Consider the following 9,154-nt stretch of genomic DNA (forward strand, 5'->3'; position numbering starts at 1 on the left):
CATACCAAATACCTTCAAACATATTGAAAATGAAGTTGACGCACTTGATGAAGTGATAACTGGGCATGGTGATTTCTGTGCCTTGCTAGCTTCTCACGGCACAGCAGCCGCATTCCTGAAGGCCGGTTGCACGCATGCGAAGACAATAAACATACCAACCTTTGGTTTGTCGCCGTCAAATTTAATTGATATTCCTAGCGAAGCCCGAAGCGTCGGAAACAGATTTATAACCCAGATTTGGGCTAAGGGTGGACGAGAGTTGGCTAGGGACGAAGCCTGGAACTTGCTTAAACCGGTACAGAACTTGTACCTGTTGCTTGCCTTTATTCTTGTAATTACCTTTTACCTTATACCATTGTTTGTCTGCAGGATGGTGGTGCCGAAGGTTGATAACCCGAAGCATATTTTGAAGGTTGCTGAAGCTTCTCCTTAGGCCTGCATGTATAGAGCTTTAGGAATATTTGTATTATCTTTGTAAAAAAATGTAATCAAGAATTAAACAATACTATGTATATTTGTTGATACACCCAGCCCAGGTGGGGTTGGCTGAGGCCCAACAAATTAGGGTTGCCCGGAGCCCAACAGTTCATTAAGCACACCCAACTCAGGGAAAGGCCCAATCGCCCCAAAAAAACTAGTCCAATGGGGGAAGGGTGGCTCTCCCTTTTAAAGTTGCTTCCTCCTCCCAAGTTAAGCGAGGTGGGATAATTCTAAGGCTCACACGGTCGCCATCCGACTATAATTGGGCCAACTGGGCCAATTGCGTCTTTACCAACAGGTAATAGTGGAGGATGTCCTCATCATTCCCACCTTCTTAAAATGGGCCCTAGCTCTGATACCAGATGATACACCTAGCCCAGGTGGGGTTGGCCGAGGCCCAACAAATTAGGGTTGCCCGGAGCCCAACAGTTCATTAAGCACACCCAACTCAGGGAAAGGCCCAATCGCCCCAAAAGACTAGTCCAATGGGGGAAAGGGTGGCTCTCCCTTTTAAAGTGGATTCCTCCTCCCAAGTTAAGCGAGGTGGGATAATTCTGAGGCTCACACGGTCGCCGTCCGACTACAATTGGGCCAACTGGGTCAATTGCGTCTTTGCCAACGGGTAATAGTGGAGGATGTCCTCATCATTTGTCCATACCTTGTAATATATTTTTACCTTTTCATCCATGCACAAATTGCTTTGTTGTGGACGAAACTTGTATCTTTTGAGCCGAAGGCGAAAAACACCTTCCCTTCTTTTCGTACACAACGAAGCATGTCCTTGCATAAAATGCGTATGTTTAAAATGAAACTTCTCCGTGTTCATCGAAGCACTGTCGCTAAAGTCGTAGTATTTCTGTTCGTGCTTCATGTTATGATGATGATGATCCTATGAATGTCTAAATGAATGTCTGCATGAATGCAATGAATGATGTAATGTAATGTGCAAATGAATGTCCCAAACGCACACGAAGCCACACCCAGACTCTGCATCCCCTTAGGAACGACTTTGGAGTCTTTAAGCTCTGCATTCCCTTAGGAATGACTTTGGAGCTTCTTCACCTTCTATTTCGGTGGTATTTAAGCTCTGCATCCCCTTAGAAACGACTTTGGAGCTTCTTCACCTTCTATTTCAGTGGAATTTAAGCTCTGCATTCCCTTAGGAACGACTTTGGAGATTCTTCACCTTATATTTCGGTGGTATTTGGCTTTGCATTCCCTTAGGAACGACTTCTGAGCTTCGAAACTTACGTTGTGCTCCCTTAGGAACGACTTCTGTAGCTTCGGAACTTACGTTGCGCTCCCTTAGGAACGATTTTTTGAAGCTTCGTCATCCTTGGGGTGATTACAGCTCTGCATCCCCTTAGGGACGTCTTTTGAGCTTCTCCCTGTTTTTCTTTTTGCACTCGATGGTGCAGGCTCTGACTTTACATATTACATCTTTGGGTAATTTTGGCCCTTGTATTGCATGGGGCTAAACAAGAATGAAAATTACAAACTATGGCCCCATTAAAAACCTTTCTCCCCTCCTGAAAGGAAAAGGGTGCCATAGGAAAAATGAAAAAGATTACATTAATTACACATAGTACCGTCGAAGCTCATCCGCATTCCAAGATCTGGGTATGTCGTTGCCGTCCATATCCTTCAATCTGTAAGAACCGGGTCTCGATGAAGATACTACCAGAAAAGGACCTTCCCACTTCAGCTGTAACTTGCCCACTGTATCTCGGTTGGCCACTCTCCGAAGCACCAAATGACCTGGCTTGATGTTTTTCAATCGAACTTTCCTATCACGCCATTTTATTGTTTCATCCTGATACTTATTGATGTGTTCTATGGCCTGAAGTCTGGTCCCTTCTATAGTATCTTTTGTTATTTGGTAATTAGCTTCGTCCTCCACTGAAGCTATTGTTCTTATTGATCCTGTTTTTTGTTCTTCTGGTGTTATCGCTTCGTCACCAAACAGAAGCTTAAAAGGTGTAAAACCTGTTGACCTTGATACAGTTGTGTTGTGGCTCCACACCACTTTAATCAACTCATCTGGTTACTTTCCTCTGGGCTGGTTGAAGATTAACTTCATTATTCCTGTCATTATTATTCCATTTGCTCTTTCTACCGATCCATTTGATTTTGGATGCCTTACTGATGCAAAATGAATTTTTGTACCAATTCGATCGTACAAATCTTTGATTGTTTCGGCATCAAATTGTGTTCCATTGTCCACAGTTATTGCCTTCGGCACGCCGAAGCGACAAACAATGTTTTGCCAAAACAATTTCTGTACTGTGACCGAAGTTATTGTGGCTAAGGGCTTTGCTTCGATCCACTTAGAGAAATATTCCACTGCTACAACAACATATTTCAAATTTCCTTGTGCAGGTGGAAGTGGACCTAACAAATCCAAACCCCACCTTTGCAGTGGCCAAGTTGGCTGTATTAACTGGGTTAGAGACGAAGGTTGCTTCTGGTCCTTTGCACATCTTTGGCAATTTTCACATTTTTGAACCAGGTCTGCTGCATCCGAAACTGCCTTCGGCCAGTAAAATCCTTGTCTAAAAACCTTCCCTAGCAAGGGCCTAGACCCAATATGAGACCCACATAAACCTACATGTATTTCCTTCATCAGTTATTGACCTTTGGTTCTGGATAAACACTTGAGTAGTGGAGAGCAGACTCCATGTTTATATAACTCCCCTTCTATTATCACATATGGTCTTGTTCTTGCTTCCATTCTTTTATTATAAACTTCGTCATCCGAAAGACAGTTTCCTTGGAGGAAGGATATAATCTCAGTCCTCCAATCTTCACTACGCACAGGTGATATTGCAAGCACCGCTCTCTCCATAAGTTCGACTGAAGGTTCTTTTATTGTCTCAAAGAACACTTTCGAAGGCAAAGGGAGCCCCTGTGCCGCTAATTTAGCTAGCAAATCTGCATGCTCATCCCCCCTTAGAATATGTTTTACAGAAAATCCTTCGAAAGAAGCCTCCAATCTTCGGACTACATCCAAATATTTTCAAGCTTCGGATCCCTTGCCTTACTGCTTTTGTCTACATGGCCAGAAATAACTTGGGAATCAGTTTTTAGGATTGCCCTTCTTATTCCCATTGCCCTTAGCTTTCGAAGCCCTAACAGAAGAGCTTCGTATTCGGCAATATTATTTGTACAACTAAAGTCCAGCCTTGTTGCGTAGCATGTCCTGACTTTAGAGGGTGCTACTAGAACAGCAACCGCTCCTGCGCCGAAGGTTCCCCAAGAACCGTCACAGAATACCGTCCAGGCTTCGGCATCTTTTGTTGCTTCTTCTCCCTGAGCCCCTGGCGTCCAATCAGCAATGAAATCTGCTAACGTCTGAGACTGAATTGAGGATCTATGTACATAATCAATAGTGAATTCATTGAGTTCTGCAGCCCATTTTCCGATTCTTCTTGTAGCTTCTCTGTTTCTCATTATATCCTTTAGAGGTTGAGATGAAGGGACTATTATATGATATGCTTGAAAATAATGCTGAAGCTTTCTGCGGGCCATTAACACAGCATACAACACCTTCTCCAATTCTGTGTAATTTTTCTTTGATAAACTAAGTACTTCAGAGACGAAGTATACCGGTGCTTGTCTTCTTACTTGGCCATCTTGCTTCTCCTGTACAAGTGCTGCACTGACTGTAGAATGGAAGGCAGCCACATACAGGAGCAACGAAGTTCCTGATGAAGGTGGAGTTAAAGTTGTCAAGTCTATCAGGTATTGCTTGAACTCTTCGAAAGCCTTCTGTTGAGCTGGACCCCATTGAAAAACTTCGGCTGACTTCAGTATTTCAAAGAATGGCAGATTCCTCCCTGCTGATCTTGATATAAATCTATTCAGCGACGCCAGCCTTCCTGCCAATCATTGAGCCCCCTTCTTTGAATTTGGCGGCTCCATCCAAAGGATAGCTTCGATCTTAGTTGGGTTAGCTTCGATACCCTTTGTTGATACCAGACAGCTAAGGAACTTGCCCTTCTTTACTCCAAAAACACACTTTTCTGGATTTAACTTGAGACCAGCTTGCCTGAAATTGGCAAACGTCTCTTGCAAATCGGCAATATGATTTTCTTGTTTTGTGCTTTTTAATATGATGTCATCAACATAAGTTAGCACATTCCTGCCTATATGAGAGTGAAGAACCTTGGCTGTCATTCTATTGAAGCTTCCTCCAGCATTCTTGAGCCCCACGGGCATCCGAAGGTAACAGTAAGTACCACTGGGAGTTATGAAGCTTGTCTTTGGCTCATCTTCTTTCTTCATTCAAATTTGGTGATAGCTCGAGTAGCAGTCCAATAAGCTCTTGAGCTCCGAAGAAGCTGCTGCATCTACAAGGGAGTCTATTCTTGGTAAAGGGAACTCATCCTTCAGACATGCCTTGTTGAGATATGTGAAATCAATACACATTATCCATTTCCCATTAGCCTTCTTCACCATAACAGTGTTGGCTAGCCACTCTGGATATGTTACTTCTCTGATAACACCAGCACTGAGAAGTCTCTTTACTTCATTCCGAGCACCTTCGGCTTTATCCTCAAACATTTTCCGAAGTCTTTGCTTTCTTGGCCTGAAAGATGGATCCACATTGAGTGAATGCTCAATGACATCTCTTTTAACACCACAGAGATCGTTAGCTGTCCAAGCAAAGACATCTTTTTTGTTGAACAAAAATCTTAGCAGGGTCTTTTCTTGTTCATCAGATAACTGAGATCCCAGCAACACCTTTTGGTCTGCTATATCTTCACATAGGAGCATAGGCTTCGATTGATCTGCCAAAGCAGCCTTCTCTCTTTTGTGCTTATATTGCTGACAAGCTTCGGCTCCATCTATGTTATGGATCGCCTTTGAATCCGTCCAACTCCCCTCAGCTCTCCTCGCAGCTTCCTGACTCCCATGAATAGCAATGGGCCCTTGTTCCGAAGGTATCTTCATGCATAAGTGTGCTGGATGGAGTATTGCTTCGAAGGCATTAAGCGTCCCTCGACCAATGATTGCATTGTATGGGTACTCCATGTCAACAATGTCAAATACAACTTGTTCAATTCTTGTGTTGTGGATGTAACCGAAGGTAACTGGCATTGTTATTTTGTTGAGTGCCACAATCTGTCTTCCTCCGAAGCCACAAAAGGGGTGTGTTGCATCATGTATCTTGTCTTCTGGTTCTTGCATCTGTCTGAAAGCCTTTGCAAAGATGCCGCTGCACTGCCTGTGTCAACCAGAACATTGTGGACCAGAAATCCCTTGATGACACAAGATATAACCATGGCATCATTGTGAGGATAGTCTTTAAGCTGAAGATCTTCCTAAGAGAAGGTGATTGGGATGTGAGACCACTTGGATCTGATGAAGGGTCCTTGCACCCCAACATGCTGCACTCGTCTTTGTGCTTCCTTCTTTTGCTTCTTGTTAGCTGGTTCTGAGCTTGAACCGCCTGTGATTGGGAGCACCAGCTTCGTAACCGAAGGTGCTACAGCTTGGTTGTTGTACGAAGCCATCGTCACAACAGTGGAAGTGAGTTCACCGGACGTGGGCACCAATGTTGGTCACTTGTTCTCAAAAGCTATGAATTAAGAACAAGGCAACACAGATGTTAATGGTGAAAGACATTCGTTCTTCATAACATTATCTCCCTTAGGATATAAGGACATACCTTCTTCATTTCAATATATAGAAATATAATATGACCATATGAAACATAGGGAGAGCGTGAATAACCATTTTAAATCATTAGATTGTTCATATTATCATTATATATTCATGAACAAACATCAATGATATTAAATCACATTTGTACCTTCGGCTTGACAGAAGATAAAAATCTGAGAGTGTCGTGCGAGTGATTACAAGTCAGAGTGAACAGTACGGGGGTACTGTTCATCTATCTATAGGTACGAGACGCAGCCCGGACAAAATTACATTTGTGTCCTTGATAACTAATTATAACCATGACACAAATTATCAGGGACTAAGCGGTCTTTTCCACTTTAAGTCGGTGTTGCCCTTCGTCTCAAGCGTGTCATCATGCCGAAGCTCCTTCAATTGTAGCTTTGGCATATATCTTCATGTTGTGCCTGCTTGCATATCATCTTGCCGAAGGTGTTTTTGCTTAGAGGACCTTCGGCAAAGAAGAAGGCCAACAAATATTTTTCTTTCTGACGAAAATTAATAATTCAAACTGGATTGCTTTTAATTGATAGACTTAGGGTGTTACATATAGATACTTACAAAAATAGTTTGTTTGTTCTTTCCCTAAGATTTGGTCTCCTGTTCCTAAGGGTCACTTTAGGTACAGGATTTCTAAGTGTGAAATCCACTTTTGTCTTTAGAAGAGAAAAATGTAAGAGTAATCAGAGTAAGGCAGCAATAGATGAGAAAAGATTAAGAAAAGTTTAGAAAGAATCAGAGTAGCAAAGGTAAGTAGGGCAAAGGTAAGTAGGTAAGGGTTATCCAGTTCTATCTAGGTTACGTCCTACATTTAACATTTCTCTGATACCACTTCTGTCACACCCAGGTTTTAGGGGCACCAAACCCGGGCACAGACTTCACCAAATGTGCTAGGATCAAGTCTCACACATATGATGATTCATAGTACAGAAACGAATGTCATATCATTAATATATAACAGAGTTCTGTACAAAATAGTTAAATAATCTATATCCCTACTACTATTAAGAACTGAAAGTGGGCGCCGGCGACACCATGGCTACGCTCCAGGCCCAACCCCAGCCATCGCACGTGGCCACCGCACAGCCTGCCTCCGCCGACGCCCCGGGCACGACCGGTGCCACCTCAATCTGTCCCCAACGCACCCTCGCCCCCAACGCCTACCACGTGCGCCCAGCTTGCCCCCACACGCTGTCCCTAATGCAACCTCGCCTGCTCGCACTGCTCCACCTCCCCCATACGTTGGAGGAGTTCCACGCCTGCCTCCTCTGCTCCCACGGCCGCAACGGCACCACGACGCGCGTCGTCGGGAGCCACCAGGATGTCTGCTACCTACCCCTTCTCAAGGAGTAGCTCTCCGAGCCATGGACTGGCGCGAGTGAGGCACCGTCATCGAGGTGAAGGACCAAGGCCAGTGCGTCATGTTGCTCTCTTGCTCCATCACCAATTCAGTATTTTTAGTAGCTTTTTCTGCAAGCAGATCTCAAAATTCCGGAGAATGTCTCGAAGTGCATAGATTGAAAAAAGTAGCATAAGAAGAATGGATTTGTGGAATTGATTATTTTCACAAGACTGCAAATCAGAGTAGATGTTTTTCGACCATGCTTTACTCTAAACGCTTTATGAAGCATCTCAGCGTGCGTTTCAGCTCTACAGTTCTATAATCCATCCAAGTATCCATGTATGTATGCTCAACAACATCTATTTGCTCGATCGATACTTGTTGGGTTTTTGAAACTGGGAGCATGTGGATAGATGAGAAGGATTGGAATCATTATGTTTTGCCTATTTGGTGGTAAATCAGTACTACATTTCTATGTAACATTGTTTTTATATACGTGTAGCTCTGTTTGGCTTTGGCAGAAGTAGATCACCGATATTGGAGAATCCAGAAAATGTTCTTTTGCAAAGGAAGTTTAGCCAAAAGGTCTCTATTTCCTTCTAATAATCCATTTCATTGAGCTCATTCACCAACCTTACTGCGACGACGATCAAAAGTTAGTATATTTACATCAATGACTAGAAGCTGAAAAAACCTGCAACATAGACTATAGTACCTCGAATTATGAAGTCATTACTACTTCATGCACTTTTGCACTGCACTCATTTTGCAGCGACTTTCTTTTTTTCCATACTAATATATAAGTTATTCATAACCTAATTTCAAAGTATTAGAGACTGGTGGTATGATTTATATTTTGGTATCTTTGGACTTTAGTTGACTCTATATCAGTTTCCTAATTTGAAACTGCACTTTGTGCTTTCTTAGAATTGAAGTTTTCTATGTTGTTGGTTCCTTGGCACAAGAATTTTTCGCATGTTGCAGTGTTGCATTATCTCTACATTGCAATTCAAATGTTGATCCCGACAGAAGCAAATTGACTGCTGAACTAAAGTGTCTTGCAGCTCATTTCAACATATCATGGAGAACGTCAGCTAGAGGAGTTGCCTGTCCCCAACTCCAAATACATCATATTTTCTTTGAATATCAATGTATTTTATCATATTGATTATGTAGCAACGCACGGGCAAATACCTAGTTATTCTATTAAGAACCTAATGTGGGCACCTGGTGCTACCACGACTTCACCCTCCCCACACCCAGTACCCGCAAAAAAATAGTTCAAAATGAGCACTCGAACTCACACCCCTCTACTCTAGAAATTTGGGGCTAACCACCAGACCACATGTACCTTAGTGTTTACAAATAAACAAAAATATATTTGTAGCCTAGGCGTCGTTCCTCCTCCTCGTGGCAACACATGGGCACATACCTAGTTACATCATACAAAGACAACGATCCAGCAACCCATAGTTGACTAGGAGACGACGACCTAGACCACTCACGAACTCGTCACGACATTCTTGATGCGCCTCATCCTATGGCGCCTGACCTTGACCTAGGGGATGTGAGTACAACAAGGGTGAGCTCACATACGTTCATCACTCAACAAGTTCTCGGGAATAATGTGCATGAACTCGCCAAAGG

At 43.1% G+C, this 9,154-nt stretch overlaps 1 long non-coding RNA gene across 1 annotated transcript; it reads left to right on the plus strand.

The window, feature by feature from the left end:
- The first annotated feature begins 7,319 nt into the window (after window positions 1–7,319).
- LOC103635392 (uncharacterized) lies at window positions 7,320–8,030 on the plus strand. Its single transcript, XR_557358.3, has 2 exons — window positions 7,320–7,562; window positions 7,646–8,030. It is a non-coding gene; the product is annotated as an uncharacterized lncRNA (long non-coding RNA).
- The last annotated feature ends 1,124 nt before the right edge of the window (window positions 8,031–9,154 follow it).

Source organism: Zea mays, chromosome 8, assembly GCF_902167145.1.
Source record: "Zea mays cultivar B73 chromosome 8, Zm-B73-REFERENCE-NAM-5.0, whole genome shotgun sequence".
NCBI classification, from domain to species: Eukaryota; Viridiplantae; Streptophyta; class Magnoliopsida; order Poales; family Poaceae; genus Zea; species Zea mays.